Raw genomic sequence first — 23,249 nt, 5'->3', positions numbered from 1 at the left:
ATACTGAAATAATAAAAAAGGATAGATTTCCCCAGCCTAAATTTCCAGTGGCGATCTAGCGCCTTCGTAAATGGCAGTCTCTAGCCGAATCAGTATTTCACAAACTCGGCTGTCCTGCTCCAAGCACGCAACACTGTGGGTACAACGGGCATCTATACCATTGTCTAGGAATTATTCTGGTGTTGACACTCCGCCCGACAGTGCGAATAGATATTGTTCACCGCTCCCTGTATTTTGAACACGGACAGCCGCCGCCATGAGCAGAATGCCCTTCGGGGTTGCACATGTATTAGAGAGCGAACACTACATATGCACACTAACCGCCGTGGTGGGTGGTGGATTTCAGCACATAAATATTTTTATTCCGTTATTTAAAGCAATTAAAGGAGCTAGCCAGCTATATACTTGATGTTCAGCCCCTCCGCATGTAAAGAACCAGCTATCCACGTTACTTTGTGTGTCTGCGTTTTACCCGGTATCACCTTTATTATTACTCCTCTGAAACGAAACACAGAAAACGTAAGGGAAAAGAGAGGGAGACCAAAAGGAGAGCAATGCTTGAAATTGATGCGTCGTCGGCAAACCTTGGCTTGATTACGTGATCACAACGTCACCTCACCGGCGGGCTATAAAAGGGACTGCCTGAATAAATCGTTCCTTCTTGTTGTGTCATTCCTGCGTGATGCTATATTGCAGTGGCGACGAGATAGCGCGCCGGCGCTAGGCGAACTTACGTGCGCAAGAATGAGTGCCGGGCGGCCACCGGAATTCACGGATGCAGAAGGTACGTGGCCTACGTATCGTGTTCGGCTGGAGGCTTACTTCGAAGCCCATAGCATCGCGGAACCAACGAAGAAGCGAGCGCTGCTCATAGCTTCGCTCACAGACAGTGCGGTGCGAGTGGTGCAGGGGCGGTGTCATCCAAAACAAGTGAATGAGCTGAGTAACCAAGAAGTCGTCCAGCATTTGGAAGACCACTATGCTCCGCAAGTTAACGAGATCGCTGCAAGTTATGCTTTCTTCAGGCGCTCGCAAAAAGACGGGGAGTCTGCCCAGGACTTCATTGCGGAAATTAGGCGGCTAGCGGAGAAGTGCAACTTCGGAACGTCACTGGAGCGCATGTTACGGGACAGAATTGTGTGCGGTGTGCAAGATGAAGACGTCCGGCGACACTTACTGACTCAACGGAAGCTTACACTAGAAGAGGCGGAAGACTTTGTTGTCTCGGCACAGAAAGCCTCCCAGAACGCCAAAAGCATGCACTCTTCAGAGCCAGGAGAGGTACAGCCGCGGTCAAAAATACGCGGCCCACGGCTCCGGCGTAAGGAGCGGCTGCAGGGCCGCACCGCGGCGCTGCTGCCTGCTTCGGGCGCTCAGTGCGAGGGAGCACGGAGTTACGACAAAGCTTCGCCCTCACTCTCCCCTGAGCACGCCACACGGCTGATGAATGTCAAGTGCGGCGTTCTGCTGAAGGGGAGTGCGCGCGGTTCGCCGTTGCCGCCTCGATTCTGCTTCGCTCTCGTATGCCCTACGCGCCCATGCGTGGTGAGCCTTGGTGCAAGGGCATTACGGTGCTCAAGAAATAGCGCAGAACAAGTTATTGTCGCGTCAGAAGCCCGGTCTGTGAACTCGGTGAAGCCCTGTTTTGTTTCTGGTAGTGTGTTACTCGTAATTTCGTTGCAGCAGGAACGTGCTTACATTTTTTTTAGCTTTGAATTAACGTCTTTAAAGGAGCGAGCTCCAGCTACTAATTAGGGTTAACCCGACCCAGCGCCGGGCACTGGAGCCCGGCGTACCCGCACGCGAGACGCGCGTAAGTACGGAATGCGATCCGAACTTGGACGCTTCGCAGGCAGACGCGCTTAGTCGAACTGCAGAACGCGCGCCTGCCGTAGCCGTTCTGTGCATAGGGAATACGAGATATCCGAGTAGGCGATGAAAGTCACACGCAGCATGCATTGCAGAGCCCTCTTTCGTACGGAACGTCCGCCGGGAAACAGTTGAACTCTGCACTTAACATTCATTAGCCGTGTGGCGAGCTCAGGGAAGAGTGAGGGCGAAGCTTTGTCGTCACTCTCTACACCCTCGCACTGAGCGCCCGACGCAGGTAGCAGCGCCGCGGTGCGGCCCCGCATCCGCTCCTTGCGCCGGAGCCGTGGGCCGCGTATTTTTGACCGCGGCTGTACATTTTGCCCGTCAAAAGAGTCGTTCATCGAAGCCGCGCCCAAGGCTGGAGAAGTGCGATACATGTGGCAGGTGTGGTGGCGAGTCGCACACCGAGGCGGAATGCAAACACCTTCACGCGGTGTGCTACCGGTGCGGCAAACGAGGACATCTGCGCCGAATGTGCCAGTCCAGCACAAGTTTCCTCCGGCACGCATCGCACCCGGGAGGCCAACGACGCCAGGGCTCCTACGCAATGGCAGCAGCAGGGGACACGAGCTCGGACGACAGCGAAGCCCTGTACACTATTGCAGCGGTTCTCCACCAAGAAGCCAGCATCCGCAAGGTTCGGCCAATTTACAAGGACATTAATTGGAATAACGTCCCTCTTACTATGCTAGTGGACACAGGATCACCCGTGAGTGTCATCTCCGTAGCGACGTTCCGGAAGTACGAGGCGCTGTGGCCGCTGTTGCGCAAATCACAGCTTAAGCTATCCTGCCTCTTGGGCGAACTTCCAGTTGTCGGACAGCTCAGTATGACGGCTACATGCGACGGGAAAGGCATTCCGGGTACGGTCGTAGTGGTCGACAGCGGCGGACCATCTTTGTGCGGCAGAGACACAATCAAGGCATTCAACGAGGCTGGGGTGGCAATGCTGTCGCGTGTGGTCGCGAGTGTGCAACCAGTCGAGATAAAAGCCGACAGCACGGAACTGCAACAGCTGCTCAACGAATATGCTGACGTGTTTGCTCCAGGACTCGGCGTATGCAAGGGACCACCGGTCACATTGCAGCTGAAAGAGAATGCGTGTCCAAAGTTTTTTAAGGCCCGTACGGTTCCCTACGCTTTGAGGGACAAGATGTCTGAAGCGCTGGACCAACTGGTTGCGCAAGGTGTCCTGGCGCCTGTGAAAACCGCCGAATGGGCAACACCAGTGGTACCCGTTTTAAAGGGCGATGGGTCTCTCCGAGTGTGCGGAGACTTTCGTATGACAGTGAATGCAGCCACAGTGATGGAACAGTACCCGTTGCCTCGAGTGGACGACATTTTTGCTAAGCTGAATGGCGGAGAAGTATTTACGACGTTGGACTTACGCCAAGCCTACAACCAGCTACCTTTAGACGCGGATGCCAAAAAGATAGCAGTGCTGAACACTCAGAAAGGCCTCTTCTGTTTCAACCGATTACCTTTTGGCATAAGTTCTGCTCCAGCTATATTCCAGAGGCGGATGGACGCGCTGCTGGGCGATATTCCAGGAGTTCAGGTGTACCTGGATGATATTATCATCGCTGAAAAAAAAGGACGGTGTATCAAGGCTGAAGAGGGTGCTGCAACGCCTGCGGGAGTACTGTCTCCGACTGCACAAGGATAAGTGCAAATTCCGGCAAGACGAAGTCACTTTTCTCGGCCATCGGATCGACGCTAAGGGTCTGCGACCAAAGGACGATAACATCAAGGCTGTTATCGAAGCCCCAGAACCTACTTCAGTGAGTGAGCTGAAAGCTTTTCTCGGACTTGTAAATTATTACGGCAAGTTCTTGCCCAATCTGGCCACTGTGCTGGCTCCGCTGTACGCCCTCCTAGCTAAAGGAGCCAAGTGGGAGTGGAACAAGGAACAAGAAAAAGCTGTTCAGAAAGTTAAGCAGGCAATTGTGGCTTCCAAGTTCCTTGCTCATTACGACCCGGATAAGCCACTGCGGCTTGAGTGCGATGCGTCATCAGTAGGCATTGGGGCCGTTTTGTCCCACCGTGTGAACGGTGTTGACTACCCCATCGGATTCCGGTCCAGGACACTCACAAAGGCAGAGCGTAACTACTCTCAGTTAGAAAAAGAAGCACTAGCACTGGTGTTCGGCGTCGCACGGTTCAAGGACTACTTGTATGGACATCGGTTCGTGTTAGTAACCGACCACAAGCCTCTTACTGGTTTATTCAATCCAGGGAAACCAATATTACCGATGGCGGCTGCGAGAATCCAGCGCTGGGCCTTGTTCCATGGCAACTACAGCTACACATTGCAGTACCGCAAGGACAGCGAGAATTCCAATGCAGACGCCCTCAGTCGCTTGCCATTGCCGGTTACGGAGCCGCGGGATGTCGCTCCCGACGAGTACGTTTTGTATGCCCAGTGTCTTGAGGAAACGGCGGTCGGCGCCCGGGAGGTTGAACAAATGACAAACCGAGACGCCACTCTTCAACAGGTCAAAAGGTGGATTGCCGACGGATGGCCTCCGTATCTACCGCAGGATCTTGAGCATCTCCGGGCGTACTTCAACAGAAGAACAGAGCTAACCGTGAGCCACAATTTGGTGTACTGGGGACATCGCATTGTTCTACCTATGGCGGCGGCAAAGCGTTTGTTGGGGCTGCTCCATGAGACGCACCCTGGTATGACGTCCATGAAAAGCACGGCGAGAACGCTGTTTTGGTACCCGGGTCTGGATTCTGACATAGAGCGACTGGTGAAATCATGCTCTATTTGTGCACAGGCCGCTGCGATGCCACCGGCACAGATACCTTTGGCGTGGCCAGCAACCGGGGAAAGATGGAGCAGACTACACGCAGATTTCGCAGGCCCAATGGACGGACATATGGTATTGGTCGTCGTAGACTCTGAAACAAAATGGATAGAAGCAATTCCAATGAAAATTGCCACATCGCAAACAACGATGGACGCACTACGGTCAATATTTGCACGCTTCGGCCTTCCAAAAACCTTCGTTTCAGATAACGGTCCACAATTTGTGGGCGCCGTTTTTCGCGAGTTTCTGGCACGAAACAACGTAAAGCAACTCACAACAGCCCCTTATCACCCACAATCGAATGGTTTAGCCGAAAGAGCTGTGCGCACGCTCAAGGAAGGGCTAAAGAAAAACCCTGGAAAAGACCTGGAAATGCGTATAGCTCGGTTTTTGTTCCGATATCGCCGAACGCCTGTTAAGCATGGCAAGTCGCCCGCGGAACACTTATTCGGCTACCAGATAAGAACAAAGATGGATTGCATCACGCCCGGTGAGAAGTCGGCAGAAAGCCAGCGAAGAGTAGGTGCGACTAAATTGGATGTGGGAGAACCGGTCTGGATGCGCAGTTTCGGAGCAGGTCGCAGGTGGATTCCAGGAGTAGTGCATGGTCAACAGGGCTCCAGGATGGTCTCCGTTGACTCGGAGCAAGGTCTTCAGCGGCGGCACTTGGACCAACTGAGACGTCGGACTGAATCAGAAGACAGAGCCCCTGGAGAAGTTGGCAAGCGGGAACCTGCGGACGACGCTCCGACCACGTCGCAAGATAGCCCAGAAGCATCCGGGACGGAAACTGGCCCGCCTGGTTTGCGAAGATCAACCAGACAGCGACGGCCACCTGTACGCTTTCCTCTTTAAGGGGGGAGAGATGATGCGTCGTCGGCAAACCTTGGCTTGACCACGTGATCACAACGTCACCTCACCGGCGGGCTATAAAAGGGACTGCCTGAATAAATCGTTCCTTCTTGTTGTGTCATTCCTGCGTGATGCTATATTGCAGAAATTAGAAAAACAAACATAATTTTAAAGAAAACAGGGTAAGGACATGCGAATGCGGAAGCATTATGTTTTACGCGGCCGAGTTTCTTTCAATAAATTTCTTTCTACGAGATGATTCGTCTGCGTGGTTTGTTGTGCACAAAGACGGGCACGCGTTCGGAACTTTGAGCTGCACATTGCCTTGGCGGCGAAACTATCCTGACGGGGCTTGCTGCTAGGGGTCGCTGCTTTTGCGGGGCGGGGGGGAGGGGGGGGGGGAGGGGTCGCTTCTGGGGCTCTCCGTACGCGACGCTAACTTCTCCTGTGGCGCGGTTGGCCTTGACGCAATGCGTGTGTCTCGCTCGGAGACGGCGAGATGACTTCTTTTTCCGGCCATCCCTCGGCTTCAACAACGGTCACCATAGAATTTCGTTAGAATGCGAAAGATGCTTTGCCCCGTTCAAAGTTCCCGAGTATCGTGTATAAGGTACTTTGTGATTGCAACTACGTCTACATCGGCGAGACGGAGAATTTGCCACGGCGGCTAAAAAAGTACCTAAATGATGTCGCCTGGAACCGTACTACGTCAAAATATGTGTTCGAATACGCGCGAACAGAAAAGCAATAAATCGCTTGGGATGACGTAGAAATCGTTGCTACCGTAAGAAGGCTCTCAACACGGCTGCACCTGGAATCACTGATGATACAGTGAACGTCGAAAACTATCAAGAGGACTAAGGGGAATCTTCACCCGGCTTACGCAAAACAATTACGTCGACTTTTCAAAGCTTCTTGAGCTACTTCGTACTCGGCCGGTTCATCATTGTTAAAAAGGAACCCGTAGGGGTTCGAAACGTCAACTAACTGTTTTTTTGACAATTGGTCCGTGAGCTAAGACTTCTTCAACCATGCTGATACCTGGCCAGACGGCGTCCCGTCAAACCCTGGATTACAGGGCTAGTAATACATTCGCATAAAAAGAAAAACTACAAAAACAGAGCTAAAAATTAATCTACAGCACAAGCCGCTATACAGGTCAACGAAAATATAAATAAAAAGCAGATCAGAAAACGAGACGAAAGCAGTAAGGACCGGTGGCAAGTTGGGTAGGTGTGAGAAGACATCCAGGAGGCAGCCTATCACCCCAAATGTCTCGCTAAGCGTGTGCAGCCGTCTTGGCTTCCTTTATATGCGAGAAACCCTTCCTTGAGACGGCCGGCCTAGACACAGCCGCAGCGCACCCAATCTTACAGCCGTCACATGAATCATCACAACTCATATAATTACACTCTTACTAGGTGACCGACAGTTCATGACGACACGCTGTGACCACATTTCCTGCCCACAGCCCATGGTGACACCTCCTGTCGCCGCCACTCATGAGGCAAGAAATGCTTCCCATTAACATAACATCACAATTTGATCTTGGCAGAGTTGCCTCACTTCGGCATTACTATTGCTCGCAGGTAACCATTCTCTCGTCACTGATGCTTTCGCTCTGGTTAACGGGCGTTCACCAGCGTACATTTAATTCCCTGGTCATCGTGCTCATGGCTACATTCGCCAAGTTCTTCTCAAGTAACATTTTCGGCGAACCATTCCCTGCCTCGGCAGTGGTGAGCGAAACTAAACCTAATATACGTAGTGCGTAGAAGTTTCTCGTACGTAGAGCTCTTACGGGTGACCAGTGCGCATGCACAGAACGGAAAGGTTCTATGTGAGTCTCACGGACGTACGTGAGATTCAGATTTTACGTTTTAGCATATCGGAGACGTACTAGCGGAGACGTATACCGGTTTACCGCACCCCACTTGCGCATGCGCAGTGGCATCGTTGGGGTCAGAGGGAACCATTGCGCATGTGCAAGAGGGGTTTGGTAAAGAGGTATATACCAGGTAAACAGGTATGCCTGTAGATATGCTAAAAACGGCTTCTAACGTAGCATTGACAATGTGGCGGCATCCTGCCCGCCCACTTCACAGCGAAACAACTTCGTTAAGGCAACAAAAACAACTTCGTCGTTAATCCGGAGACGCTATATCTTGTTCCAAACTTTTATTCGCCTTCAATCTGCCAATTTTTACCCTCGCACAAAGTTTCAAGTGACAAATAGTTTTTTTTTCTTTCAGATAGAAGGGCAATTTTTCAGCTTTTAAGCCTGACGAAATAGGTTTCTCCCTCGTCTTAGGATTGCTCCGACGTAGTTAGACTGGCTTTGTTTTCCTTGTGTTTTTATTGAATTGGCTACAGCAGTGTATGTATCTGTTAGTAGATGGCGCTAGGTACAACGCGCGTTCTGCGTCGCATACGTTTAACTATAAGGATTTCAAACGATATGCGCGTAGGGAACCTAGACTTCTTACGTTTGCGTACGTGAACTCTGCATGTACGAGAAATTTAAACTGCTTAATGGATACCGTTAGCATGGCGCATACCTCTACCGCTTACCGTGCACCGTGAGCAGCCATTCCGCATGCGCAGACCAGCCGCGGTAGCTGAGTGTTTAGGGCGCTCGGCTACTGAACCAGAGCACCAGAGTTCGAGCCCGACCATGGCGGCCGCGTTTCCATGGAGGCGAAGCGCAAAGGTGCCCTTGTGCTGATCGATGTCAGAGCAAGTTAAAGATCCCCAGGTGGTCGAAATCATTATAAGAAACACAGACACTGGTTGTAGCCTAAATCATCCAAGACAAGTCTTTAAGCCAAGCCATTCATAGCGAGACCGTTGCTATGACGACGACCAACGCTACTTCGTCAGGCTTAACAGCTGAAAAATCGCCCTTCTGTCTGAAAAACAAAAGCCATTTGTCGCTTGAAACCTTACGCGAGGGTAAGAATGGGCAAATCGAAGGCGGATACAAAAGTTTAGAACACGATATCGCCTCGAGGGATTAGCGACGAAGCTGTTATCGCCGTGAAGCGGCGGGCAGGGCGCCGCCATGTTTGTCAACGCTACGTACGCAAGCAACGCAAAGACCGCAACGTAAAAATCCGAATCTCACGTACGTACGTGAGACTCGCGCATACCCTTTGCGTTCTGCGCATGCGCACTGGTCACCCGTAAGAGCTCTACGTACGTGAATCCTCTACGTACGTGAAACTAAAACTCTCTATTTTTCGCTCTTGGCCGACCACACCTGTTTTTCTGCGACACGAGCTCCTTAACGCTGTCGGGTTAAAATGACGCAGTGTCTCACATATATCGGTGTACACCTGAACCGCGCCTTTAAAGGAAGGGATAAAGGAGGGAGCGAAATAAGACAGCGCCTTGGGCATCAGGGCTAATAATAATTGGTTCTTGGGGAAAGGAAATGGCACACTATCCGTCTCATATATCGTTGGACACCTGAACCGCGCCGTAAGGGAAGGGATAAGGGAGGGAGTGAAAGAAGAAGCTAATGAGCGCGCTCATAGTAGCGGGTTGCGGTGCGCAGTAAGCGATCGCGGTAGCGGTAAGCGCTATCTAATATGAGGTAGTGATGCTGTTTGATAGTCTTCGCTGTGAGCTTTCCGCAAGCGCCACATGGTTTTGAAATTTTGCCTAATTGCCCAAATTTATTGAGCCACAGCGGCGACGATAAGGATGTTTAAGAAATTGTGAATACTTATGCAGCTATTACTAACGATTGGCTGCAAATGTGTATTCACAATTGTTTTGCATATCTGTATTAGTAAGAAATTTATTTTTAGAGTTTAATAGGTCACTTTTATAGCTAGCATGACTTGTGGTTTTCTGATGTCCGCCAACACTGCTTATAGTGCGCCGCAAGATGATTATCGTTATCTAAAAAAAGATTTTAAAAAAAAAAACAGTTGTGGTCATTTCTGAAACATCTGGTTTATTAGATTCCACCCGACTTTGCAGACCGAGCATAAACACATTACAGACAGATGTGTCATGCATGTTGCTTCATAAACGCGGAATTTTTAAAAGTTTATAACGTAAATTCAGGATCTGCCCCTCTATTGCAAATTAGCCTCTTTATGTCACTTGCATTTAGCCACTGGTATGCCTGTGCTCTGTGGGGCCTGTGAGCTTTATTTTTTTGAACACGCTAGAACGGGGACAAAACTGCGCTGAACAACGTAGTTTTTGTTGTAGAGGACTCCATCCATTAAGCTAAACGACGAAAGTCCGCGAGAGAAGAGTCTGGGCGAAGACGGAGCGGTTCCTTCGAGGTACTCGATTAGAGGCAGCAGTTCGCAGTCGGCCTTCTGGTGGCGGGAAAGGTCCGATGTGGTGACAACGCCGAGGAAAGCAGAATCGTCGTCGGGTTCATATGGTGGGCACGGAAGAGGAGCTCGGGAGAGACAGTCTGCATCGCTATGTTGCTGACCCGACTTATACACGATAGTGACGTCGAACTCTTGCAACCGAAGGCTCCCCCGTGCAAGGCGCCCCGATGGATCTTTAAGGTTCGCAAGCCAACACAAGGAGTGATGATCGCTGACGACTTGAAAAACCGGCGGCCGTACAGGTAGGGACCAAATTTGGTGATTGGCCACACAACAGCGAGACACTCCTTTTCCGTGGTGGAATAATCCATTTCGGCAGGGGACAAAGTGCGACTTGCGTATGCGAGCACGCGTTCCACACCGTCTTGCCGCTGCACAAGCACTGCACCGAGGCCCACATTGCTGACATCTGTGTGCATTCGGTGGCGGCTTTCTCGTCGAAGTGGCCAAGGAAAGGCGTATATTGGAGGCGGGCCTTAAGTTCTGTGTAAGCTGTTTCCTGATCCTGGCCCCAGAAGAAGAGTTCGGAGTCTTTTGTCAGGTGAGTCTGCGGCTCTGCGAACTTGGATAAGCTTTCAACAGACTCCGATAATAGGCGCAAAGCCCCAGAAAACGCCGCAAGCTTCCTTTATCTGTTGGCTGGGGAAATGCAGCAACGGCGGCCGTCTTTTCTGGGTCAGGGCTGACGCCCGGAGCGCACACAATATGGCTAAGAACCTTGAGCTCCCTAAATGCGAAGTGGAATTTTTCAGGCTTCACAGACAAACCTGCGGAACGAATTGCCTCGAAAACAGCACGCAAACGCTCCAGGTGCTCATCGAACGTGTCGGAGAAAATCACGATGTCGTCGGGATACACAAAGCAGGACTGCCACTTCAGGTCAGTTAGTACGGTGTCCATCATACGTTGGAACGTTGCAGGGGCTTAACACAAGCCGAAGGGAAGCGCCTTAAATTCGTACAATCCGTCAGGAGTAACGAAGGCGGTCTTTTCTCGGTCGCATTCATCGACCTCGATTTGCCAATAACCGCTACGCAGGTCGAGTGACGAAATGTAGGTAGCATGGCGGAGGCGATCTAATGAGTCATCAAAGCGCGGCAGTGGATATACATCCTTTTTGGTAACGTTGTTGAGACGTCAATAATCCACGCAGAACTGTAGGCTGCCCTCTTTCTTTGCGACGAGAACAACAGGTGATGCCCAGGGACTCGTCGATGGTTGTATGACGTCGTCGCAGAGCATTTCGGCAACTTGACGGCGGATGGCATCACGTTCCTTCGACGAAACACGATAAGGACGCTGACATAGTGGTCTCTGGTCACTATCGACGATAATGCGGTGCTTAGTTATTGGCGTCTGAAGAACTTTAGAGGTTGACGCAAAACGGCCGCGGAAAGAGTCAATAAGGCGTTTCTGATTGGTCAGAAGGTCAGGATTCACGTCGATCGTAATGGCTGGTGCCGTCCCCTGTTCTGCTGTTCCGCGGTCCGTTGTGGATAAGGTAGATTGGCCGTTCTTCAAAATGAGCAATCACGGTGTTTTTCCTCAAATTTTGGGGTTCGCAGCTAAAGGTGATCACTAAGAGCTTGGTACGCGCGTGAACAAGGTCGACAAGGGCGCGAGCAACGCAAACTTGCCGAGACAGTAGCAGCGACATGTTCGTTTCGGCAATGCCCCGAGTAACGAAGCTTGTATCACTCTTGACTGTGACAAACATGCTTGCTCTCGGCGGTATCGTTGTGTGGTCGTGAGAGATGCGTAGTTGCGGCTCTGTGCGGCTAGGGGTCTGTAGCAACGGATCGCTGTGTCGAAAACGATACCAATTGCTCATGCAGGATGACGACCGCGCCATAATCTTTAAGGAAGTCCATGTCGAGAATCAGTTCTTTTGAAGGCTCTCGTAGCACGGCAAAGGAGCCAATGAAAGTTGCACCTCGGATCTTTATACGGCAGGTGCAGACGCCAACCGGCGTCACCACAAGGCAACCAGCTGTGCGTATCTGCGGCCAATGCCAAGGTGTTAGAACCTTTCTGAGGGTCGCCGCTAGGTGGCTGCTCATGACCGGAAAGTCGGCTCCGGTATCCACGAGTGCTGACACGTCATTGCCATCGGCGGCAACAAGAATTTCGGCGGCGGAAACAATTCTTTGACAACTTGTCGGTGAGGTGTTTGATGCCGTCGTCGATGGGGTCGTCGGTGAGGTCATCGGTGTGGTCGTCGACGCGGTCGTCGGTGGGGTCGGCCGAGGCATCGTCGTTGCGGTCGGTGGTGAGGTCGTCTTTGAGGTCGGCGGCTGGGGTCGTCGGCATTCGGGCGTCGCATACAACCGTTGGATGGAGGCTGTTCACTCTCTGCGGCAGCGGCGGTCCTACCCCCGGAGGCCGCCGTGTTCAGTTTTACAGACGGGGGGACGTGCGTCTGAATTGGCCAGCGGATGATGCGTGACTGGGAACCCGTCTTGGAGACGGCTACTTAACTGACGTCTTGGCGGCGGTGAGGGCAGCACATGATCGGCCAGGTACTGCTCAATGTCTTGCGGTCTCTCACCATAGCGTGGTCGAGGTGCGCTGGGTGGAAATCCTCTTAATCCCATCCGCCGGTATGGGCAGTTGCGGAGGACATGACCAGGCTCCCAGCAGTGGTAGCATATTGGCCGGTTGTTCGGCGTGCGCCAAACGTCCGCTTTTCTAACAGGGCGCGGGTCACGCAGCTCGACGGGGGGAAGGTATCCCTGCGTTGGTTCGGCAGCAGAGAGGAATGCCTGTCGCACTGGCGCAGGTCTCCGCAGGGCTTCACTGTAGCTCATGAAGTACGGCTCCGGCTGCGGTGTCCGTTGGGCTTAGCTGTAGCTCATGATGTACGGCTCCGGCTGTGGTGCCGGTGGTGGCTGGACCACACGCCGAATTCCGTCACGGACGGCATCGGCTGCAGCTGCAACACTGGTAGGTGGAGCATCTAAGCGGAGGTTGCGCAGTTCTTCTCGAACCACACTCCGCACAAACTCTCGAAGCGCCTCGTCTCCGGCGACTGGCAGTGACGCACAATAGTTAGTGGCCGCAACACTGCCCAGACGACCGTACTGCGCACTGCGTTCCTGCAAGGAACGTTCCATGGCCGTTGCTTCTTTGGCGAAGTCAGCGACGGTTCTTGGATTGTCGCGTATGAGGCCAGCGAAGAGCTGCTCCTTCACACCACGCATCAGGTGGCGCACCATCGTAGCCTCGGGCATGGCAGGGTCAGCCCGACTGAAGAGACGCGCCATATCTTCGATAAACATGATCACGCTTTCGTTCGACTGCTGTGACCTGGAGCGAAGGGCGATTTCGGCGTTTTCCTTGCGTGCGTTGGTGCTGAAGGTAGCGAGCAACTCACGACGGAACGCTTCCCAGCTGGTAAAGGATGCCTCATGGTTCTCGAACCATGTCTTCGTCGAGTCTTGGAACGCGAAATACACGTTTTGTAGTTCTCGGTCGTCGTCCCACTGGTTAAAAGTGGCCACATGGTCAAAGCCGGACAACCAGTCCTTGACATCCTCGCACCGATCGCCGTGGAAGGTTGGCGGTGAGCGAGGTGTGAGGACTACAACCCGTGGGATAGTGCCCGAAGGCTGACCTGTCTGAATGTCAGTAGTGGACGTCATGGTACGCAACGACCTCGTCAGTGGCTGACACTCAGGTTGCAGGCCTCGCAGGCGGCGGCTCGCTTTGTGGACGGGTGTTGTGTTCAAGCGGCGCTGGTGATCGTCAGAATTGTCCTCGGGGTCAGCGTTCAAGGAACGAAACCCAGCATCTCCACCAAAATGTCACCGACAAACGTAGGGCGATACAAAAGGGGGCTTTTAATCCGAAGACCAAGGTGACCAGCAGCGCGCGTCCGAGCTGGACCATCGTCTTCGCTTCCACACGAGCCCAGCCATGCCGTTCGGTCGCATGGCGGCGCTCGCAGAATGTGAGCAGTGTGGCAATATGTATTTCGAGATTTCACCTTTACCACTACTGTTACTGAACATGAATGAATGCAGGGAGCCTGTTTATTGAACGCTAAAGGTACTCTTTAGGTTAGAGAGGGTGAAAAAATATATCACGACTATGTAGAATTAATTAAACAACGATTTTCATTTCCATCACCCGCTTTTCATATTGCGAGGGTTTGATCACTTTTTTATAATCTGAGGAATCAAATGCAGAGGCTAACCCGTTTCAAAACACGATTTTTTAATTCTTGATCGTTGAATGCAAATGACTCATTAACAAGCTCTCGAGTGCTGCCCTCAATCGGTGTTCCGGGATTTATTACCAGATTTGTAAGTCTCTGCAGCTGCCGTATTTTGTTCTTGCTACGTCCAGTTTGGTTTCTCGTTCCTTGCTTACTTTATTATTTTACTATATTGTCCATGTAACCGCCAGTAATCGGGCCTTCAAGCACTGAAGGAACATGTAGACCAATAATGATCACCATTTAGCACATTACTAAGGCGCAGTTGAATTGTCTTCAAGCGTAGGATTGTATGCAAGGCTAGGCGGGTCATCACTGGTCTTGTACGCATAATCTCAATAGTGCCACATATAGGCGTGCACAGCGAACTGGAAGCCGAATTACTCCGCCAGAAAAGGAAAACTTCCAAGGCTATTTTTTTTCGTGGCATGTGCGTCGTTACACGCCTATCACTGCTATATGCGGTTCTTTCCCCGCGGGAAGTGGTGCGACTGGAGGATAACTTGGTCGAAACATTTTCACTTTCCTAAATTGGTCGAGCAACTTTTGTCGTCTACAGTCCACTCATGCTACCAACAAACCTTCAAAGCGCCTTGTCTAGAGAGATACCTCAATTCCTCGTCCGTCCACTTCGAGGCGTTGATGAAACTTACTCATGTAACAAATATATTTTTCATTCTAGCCAGACAGCCATTTAACAGAGCCTCCATAGAAGCTCAATCATCTTTTTCTGCGAAACTTGTCGTACGGTTTGCGTGTAGTCCACCGTAAGTAATTTTCACATCAGTTGTTAGAATTTTGAAAATGCGGGTACCCTCGGCACAGTGGTTAAACAAATTTTGGCTATTTGGACGAGTTAACTGCACTGGAGAGGTTGCTTTGCCTGAGAGCTTCTCGAAAGCACATGAATTTCGGCGCTGTGTATCCAAACTTTGCTGCGCCACAGCGCCGAGGGCAACTGTGGTTCTGAAACACTAAACACTGGTATGGATATTACTTACCGTGGGTTACATGCCTTCCAATAATTAAGTATAACCAACAAAAAACGTTAAAAATTAAACTATTCAGTATTAGTTAACCAGCCTGCTAGCTGGAACGTCTTAGCTGTATACTGATGTTTTACATTCTGAAAGTGCTATGCCGCAAGAAGCGCTCTTGTAACTCAATAAAACTATTTAAAAAAATTGGGTAAGGTATAGTTGCTTGTCGTCGTCTACCCGCTTGAATATTGCCCAATTTTACCCAAGATGCATGGCAATATTACCCGAAAACCTCGGAAAAATAATTAAAATTTATAACTACAGATTATATACTCTTCGCAGGAGAAAGTTACCGCAGATCACACTAAGCTGACAAAAGATCACGTGGGGAAGATACCTACATCGAAATAGAATTGGTGGTCTGGTTTGTTTCCCATTCTGACCATTTCAACCTTGTCTGACATCAAAAGTCCTGAAAAAGCATCGGTATTTTGTGTCATTTTCGAGCGTGAACCAAGGTTTCAAAGAAATCGGGACCGCAGCTAGTTCGTATTCTCGTCTCTAAACGAATCCAGAGCTTCCAAAACGCACTGGAATGGAACCTCTCGCTCCAAACGGTACACCACAATGGATCACTATCTCAGTTTGGCGTCTAGACTAGGAGTTCTTTTGTCTGAGAGCAGCCAGAGTAATGGGGATGCGATGGTTGTATAACAAATGGGCGGACGAGCAAAATGCAGTGGCTTAATTGTCTTCGAGCCAGCTGCGCAGGTTGCCGCAGAAACTAGTGAGAATAAAGAATACCTCGCGTTTCAAGATTGCCAGCGGCAGGTTCCGCCACTGCCGTCGCTGTCATTTGGTTCCTGGTCCTGCGCTTTTCTCTCATCAAAAGAACCTTTTATGAAGAAGCGCAAAAAAAAAACACAACCACCACCAGATGTAGACAGGGGTGGAAGCACTCACCTCTGAACATTCAATATATTTTGTCATCCAGTGTAAATGACGTGACATTTTCTGTTTTGCACTCAAGGAACTTGCTCAAAGACACTCTAATCAACGCCAAATTTTCCCGGTTCCGCTTTTTAAAGTTTGCTTGGAAACAATACATCAGGCTTGGTTTTCTGCGGCCAGGGGAGTTCACTTTTCTAACTGTCCAAACTTCATGTCAACTACAATGACACCCCTTGATCATTGCCTACACAATGGTCAAGACGTGTGAACAGGTTTCTGCACTTGAGGCCACCACAGATGACCTAGGTCTTCATGTCTATCAAATGAGAATGCATGCAGCTTCTACGCTCTTGGCACCCAATGCCAACCACTCATGAACTTTCAAAGGTAATGTCATTTTATTCCTTGTTCTATTGGACATTAGTTTACAACACTCGGCGTAAGCCTTACCTCGAAGAAACGGTATTCTGAGCCCGAAAGACACATTTGTTAGTCGGCATGATTCAAAGGAAACGATTAGTGGCAGACATATTTTTCGAGGATTGCAGGTGAATTTGACTTTACGTGCACGTTTCCCAACGGCAACATGCTTATGCTGTCTCCGCCTTTTAGAAAGGGCCCATGATGCACTTTTGGAGCAGATCAAACCTCACAGCCAGCTAGGCCAGCCTCGCCAGACGAGAATGTTCGTACTGACCCAATGGGCGGCGTACATGGGACTGTTCATTGCTGCTGGGCGTTGGCGTAAAGACATTTGCACGACAGTGGATGCCCCAAATGTCTTTCTTGTGTGCAATTAGGCTGTGCGGCTTCATATTGTTAGCGGATTTGTAAGCCGCTTTCAACGTTTTTGTTGTTGTGTGTTAATGTCTCTGCATGAGTTGAATTCCAAATCACTGAACAGATTTGCGCGTCGCCATGGGCAAAAGTTTTAGCAGCTGAGAGCACTGCCACATTTCGTTTTTGCTAGCTTGGCGGGTAAATTACTGTGAGAACAACGCCTAAGCCACCGCACTAACAGCCAAACAGAACGGCCAGGAACAGCGGTCTTTCCTAACATCTGCGAAGTGAGCCATAGGCTCAAGAAGATAGTCAGAAAACGGGGAGTTCGGGTAGCCCAAAAAACGTTTCTTTATAAAGTCTATAGACTGTCCATAGTCTTTTGTCTATGAAGTCTATATTCCGGCTATAGACACATAATAGAGAATAGTCTAAAGACAACACAAATCCCATAGAAAGTCTATAAAAACATAGATTTATGACCATAAACTTTTATAGACATTTGTCTATAGACAGTCTGCAAATTATGAATATACAAAAGAAAATACCGATAGGAAGGCAATAGAGTCTATAAGAACTCCATAGACTGTCTATAGACTAATCTAATAAGTTAGCCTTTTCGGTGCCCAACAAATTAGGAGGCCTCTGCAAGAAAATTAACAGAGACGATCAGCCAAAAAGAAAATGCAAGATAAAGCACAGAGTTCTATTTTTGAACCCATGCGTGACCTCGGTCGTCTACGAGATACGGCTGTCATGTGGAACATCCTACAGTGGACACAGCTGGAAGATGCATCAACGCCCGTCAGCCGGAACATTCCAACTCTATCGAGAATGGCACAGGAAGCAACTTGCCTGTTCGTTGTAAGAAATGCTCTTGCCTGCCAACCTTCGACAGGACGAAGATTCTAAGCCGATTTCCCGAAAAAGGCACGCGAGAAATTCATGAAGCACGCCTGATTCGAAACTATAGCGCCGCGTGTGCCAGCAGTCCGTCCGTATACTTGAAAAAGAGGTAATATTTCCTTCCTTAGGACATTTTTAGGCTGTAACCTAATCTTTCATCAACTTAACTATTTTACTCGATTTTACCGATCCTCCAAGCTCTAAACTTCTCGGTGCATTTTTCGCCACTTATCTTATTGTTCCTGCTTTTCATTTCGCGCTCTGCCCACCGTGTCACACCATGTGCCTTGTTGAAATCTTATCGCTATTGTGAATTGTAAAGTTTTTCTCTTTCATTTGGGCTTTTACAGGGTCCCTGACCTTGACTGGTAAAGCTGAAAACTCGTCTCAAGACTACGTATTGCCATTGGTCCTTATTGGCATTTTTTGTTTACGAGCCCCCCGCCCAAGCGTCCCTCCGCAAATGTACACAAAAGCACGGAAGTCATTGTCGGCTTAAGTGTCGCTACAATGGCCGAAGACTCCTGGCATTGTTATCCGCGGGCACCCGGCGGCGCCAAGAAAACGCGCATGGCGCGTACAATGGGTAGCAGTCGACAGGCGGCGCCACTCGATCCGGTCTGGTATTAAACGACAGGTTAAAAACGCGGAAGGTGAAAATTTGATAAATTCAATGAAAAAGAAGCACATTGTAGGACTATATCGATACTGGAAAAGGCAGATAAGGAAGGAAGCGTTTTATGCTAACTCAAGAGGCAGTTCCCTACTCTTTGAAGCTAGGTCAGGGTGTTTTAGAACGAAAATCTACGAAAAGAAATTTAACGAAGAAGAGGACACATGCGCTGTGCGTGGTAAATCTGTAGAAACAATAGAATACCTCATACTCAAATGTGATGGTATTTTTCATTTCAAAGAAAAAATACACCGCGAACAGAAGCGAGGAAAGAGGAAGAGGTGCACAACACAAGCGCTGTCTCGCAACTAAAATTTTATTCAGAAGGAAACACATATAAAAGCGAACAAAAAAACGGCGAAGTCAGCATTCAAATGTGGCAATCAACACAAGGAACAACCCAAGAACTGAACACATAGCGCGGGGCGCCCTTTTCAATGACCCATGGCAAATCAGGTACTGTCTACGAACCGTATGTCCGCATCAAATAATGTGGTAAAGGGTTGGCTGATGCACCCGCTAATTTTCTTCTTTATGAAAAACGCTTCCATAATCTCTCTGTTACGCTGGTCCCGGTGCCGGTACAGTACCTCGGTTTTCTGAAATATCGCCTTACAGTTCTCTTTATATTCGCACTAAGCCCAATCCTTTGATACATTTGACGATGCTTTTTTGTGTTCTTTTAGGCGGATATTTAAGCAGCGCCCGGTTTGTCCGATATACACTTTTTGGCAAGTGGAAGGAATCTGATACACCACTGAACGCACGCAATCCACAAAACTTCATCTGTGCAGCAGCGAACACGTAAAGGGTGCTTTTTTTCTTCCATTCTTGCACATCTGTCCCAGTCATCGGACACTGGCGTTGAAGCTTTAGGGGCGCTGAACAGACCACGTCAACACTAAAACGACGAGCAAAATTCCTCAGATTGTGCGCAATGCGATGCACGTAGGGAATGGCCACTGCTTTCTTTTTGGCTCCCGTTTTTTCACCTCCGTTTGCGGCTCGCAGACCATTGAAATTGACAATTAGTTTTTAGCATGTACGTGTTATAACAGAGAGCGGGAAACCTGCCGCGGTCATCCATCCCGATGTCGATTCAGGCATTGTCGCTCTTCCTGGGGCCCTAGAGTTTAGAGATAACTATTGTCATGTAAATAAATCTTCGGTGGAAATTAGCAAAAAGCGATTGGAGGATTGGCGGCTAAAAACGCAGAGAGGTGACATAAAGTTATAAGTGTTGGAAGACGTATTTAAAAAAAATGGCGAGTTTATTTTATACACACCACATATTTATACAAAAATAATTGAAAAAAGCAGAGCTTGGTGGCAACTGCCATCGCCCAGTTTCAAAAGGTACGCATCTACCTTGCATCCATTGATCTATTCATGGCGTACCCACATTAGTGGATCCGCACACCACACAGCGGAAAAATCAGGGCCTGCGAAGAGTTTTGCGAGGGGTCCTTTCGTTTGCAGGTATTCATGCCGGCACAGGAGCGTCGCAGGCTTGTTTCCTGCCCCGCGCGTCGCCATCCGCCACTGTGCCGTCGACAGCGTACGACAACTGGCACTAACACGATTAGCCAGGCAATTACCGGCTCGGCCAATTAGCAAAAAGTGCACGTCATCCTTCGGGATGCGGCACGCAATTGTGGCAGGGATAAGCCAGACGCGAAGACTAACCTGGAAAGTGCAAAAGGAGAGTACATCACGCTGAGAGGGCAGGGAGTCCCGTTTGTAGAGGGTGTTCTGAATGATTTCTGGATGTGTTTATTTTTGTCAGCACTCTGTTCGAGGTTGTGCCCAACCTTGAGGGGCTGTGGCTACTTTGTATCAAGACTTCATTGGTTAATCAAAGTCTGGAGAGGACTTGAGAACATGACAACCATAAATGAATTTTGTGAGACATAAAACTGCAAGAAAAAGCACTGGGCACCAGTCTATGTAAAGGCTACGTGCTCATAACTTATCTATCACTGCACCTAACCTTTGACTAATACGTTTGTCGATAAGTAAGGCATTGCGGAGTTGTTACTTTGCGTAAAATTATTTTTAAGTGGGAGTTTGTTCATCTCGTCTGAGTTTGCCTATGTGACGATGTGCAAGCTATGTAACTTAAAGTGCTTGTAAATTCTCTAACTTCAAACTTCAAAGACTTTATTTTTTTCTTACGAAGAACGAGGAAGCTGAGGCAAACGGCCAGTAGTGCCTGACAAGGCATCAGCTTCCTTGAAAAACTTGCAGCACTGCGCAGCGGTAAAAAATTGAACATGTTACAAATCAAACAAATACTGAACGTATTACAGAAGAAAACAAAGAGAAGGAGGCTCGCACATTGCATGAAACATGATCACAGCACAGGAACAAAAATGACATAAAACCAGACTACGCATGCTTAGAGGAAACAAATAGGTGAAATACACAAGACTTTTCAAAGGTAATAATAAGGTTCAGACACAAAAAGGGGGCTGTATTTATTACGTAAGCTAAGATTGTGTCAGAACGTCAGTGCACAACAGTTTAAGGATTTAACTTGTCGTTTTGGATTAGGTAGCGCTCGGTTATTAGATTACAATGTTTGAGAGAAGCTCTAAAATCAAGATCACCCGAAAATTATATTTCTTCGTTTCATCATTTGCATCATCGAACGTCTCCTTCTTCATCAGCGCCGAATCCCCAGGTAGGGAGAGGTCTGATGCCTTCCGAAGAAAGCGAACGAACAATCTTTGATTTTACTATACCGGCCTCTAACATACATGTACAACTAATAATGTGGGTTAACGGAGTGCATAGTAGGTCAGCGATAGGTTTCAAGGAACGTGACTTATTTTGATCAAAGCCAGTAGGAGTGTCTTTCTTCAGGTTGTTTTATAACTTATTCCCCCCATCCTCCCATCTCATGCCTCGGCGTCATTCATAACGCCGGTGGCCACTTCACTCCTGATGAGCTCATGCATGACCTAGAATCTTTCAAAACAGATATTCTCGCTGCTCGCATGATGGGATCCACTCAATCAGTGCTCATAACGTTCGCTGGTACCGTCATCCCCCACTTTGTATATTTCAAACGCGTTGCCTTCCGGTGCCGTCCTCATAAACCTAAGCCTCCCACCTGCACCCGTTGTCTCACTCTAGGCCACCGCGCCCACCAATGCCCCCAGCACAGCGTTCCGGCAAAGTGCCGTCGCTGTGCTGCTCCTCTACCCGCTGACCCTTCCGCTCATGTGTGTGCCCAGCCCTGGTGCGTTCATTGCCAGGTGAACACCCACCCCTCCCTCGACCCCACTTGCCCCTTCCTCCTTGCTAAACAACGCGAGTGTGCTAAAGCTGCATACCTCCGACGCCTAGCTTTGCGCCGGGCCACTCAACCCACCACCCCCTCCTCCTCCTCCCCCTCCTCCTCCTCCTCCTCCTCCTCTAATCATGAATATCCATCAGCTCCGATCACGTCACCACCAGGCTCCTTTGCCGCCATAGTTAAAGGATCCTCGGTGCCAGCGTCCCTCTCTTCCACTACACCACCCTCTCCATCCTTGACTGACGCGAGCCGCTCCTTCGACCTCCGGCTCGCAATGCTGGAACGCCAGCAGCGAGAGCAGCAGCGCATTTCCCACGATCTACAACAGCAGATACATGCCTTGACTCAAACCCTCCAGACAACCACCTCCTCTCTTACCTCCCAGCTTAACAAGCTAAATGAGCACCTTGCCACGTTCCCCACTCCCTCCTCCAGCGCCCAGGTCGCCCCTTTGGCTGACCTTGTCGAAACCACCACACAGGCACATCACACTCGCTTGGTTCAGCTGGAAACTTCGGTTCTCCAGATTCTTACCACCCTCCAAGCACAATCAAAGCAATTGGAATCTTTCACATCTATGCTCCAATCCGTCCATGAGTCACTGCCCCCGGCAAAAAAGAAGGAACGCGTACCATCGCGTTCCTCTCCACTCTCATAATGGCGTTTGGCGAGGACCTCGAAATTGTGCAGTGGAACTGCCGAAATCTTTGCCACAATAAGACCCCCCTCCACCAGTACCTACTCACCCGCCCCTCTCTGCCTCATTTTCTCCTTCTCCAGGAGACCCGGACGGCCCGCAATGTCCCAGGCTACCGCGCCTACCATGCCACTACGGCCACGCCACTTGCGTCTATTTATGTACGCAGTGACGTGCTCGTAGAGCAAATTGACATCCCCTCCACCCTCCTTAAATATTTAGTTTGTGTGGTTTATTACCACCCTTCTTCCCGCATCTCACTCGTCCTTTTGTCTTTTTACAACCCCCCTGTCACTTCCTCTTTATTCTCTGCTCTGGGCAAATTCCTTCACTCTCTTCCTTCTACCTCCCATCTCCTCTTTGGTGGTGACTTTAATGCCCCTCACACACTCTGGGGCTACCCACAAACCCTCAAACCCGGCCGCCTCCTGCATTGTCTGGCCCAGGAACGCCACCTCACCCTTCTTAATACTCCTGGCTCTCCTACTCGAGCGGGCATTGCCTCACAACGCCCCACGACACCCGACCTCACTTTCTCTCGGGGTTCACTTTCCTTTCACTGGCAGGTGACAGCCGAAACTCTTCTAAGTGACCACTTTCTCATCCATATCCCCACCTCTCTTTCCCACATCCCTCGCTGTCATCCGGTTATTCACACTGACTGGCATGCTTTTCGCACTAATCTCGCCTCCGACTCCTTTCAATCCTACGACGACTGGACGTCGCGCATCTCTGCAGCGCTCACGTCCAGTAGCCGTCGCGTTCGCTCTCGTTACCCAATCCAGGACCCAGATCCATACCTTATCCGTTTATGGCGTCGCCGTAAACATCTTCAACGCTCCTTTCG

This window comes from Amblyomma americanum, chromosome 10 (genome assembly GCF_052857255.1).
Source record: "Amblyomma americanum isolate KBUSLIRL-KWMA chromosome 10, ASM5285725v1, whole genome shotgun sequence".
In the NCBI taxonomy this organism is placed as follows: Eukaryota; Metazoa; Arthropoda; class Arachnida; order Ixodida; family Ixodidae; genus Amblyomma; species Amblyomma americanum.
Note: the sequence above shows the minus strand (reverse complement) of the source record.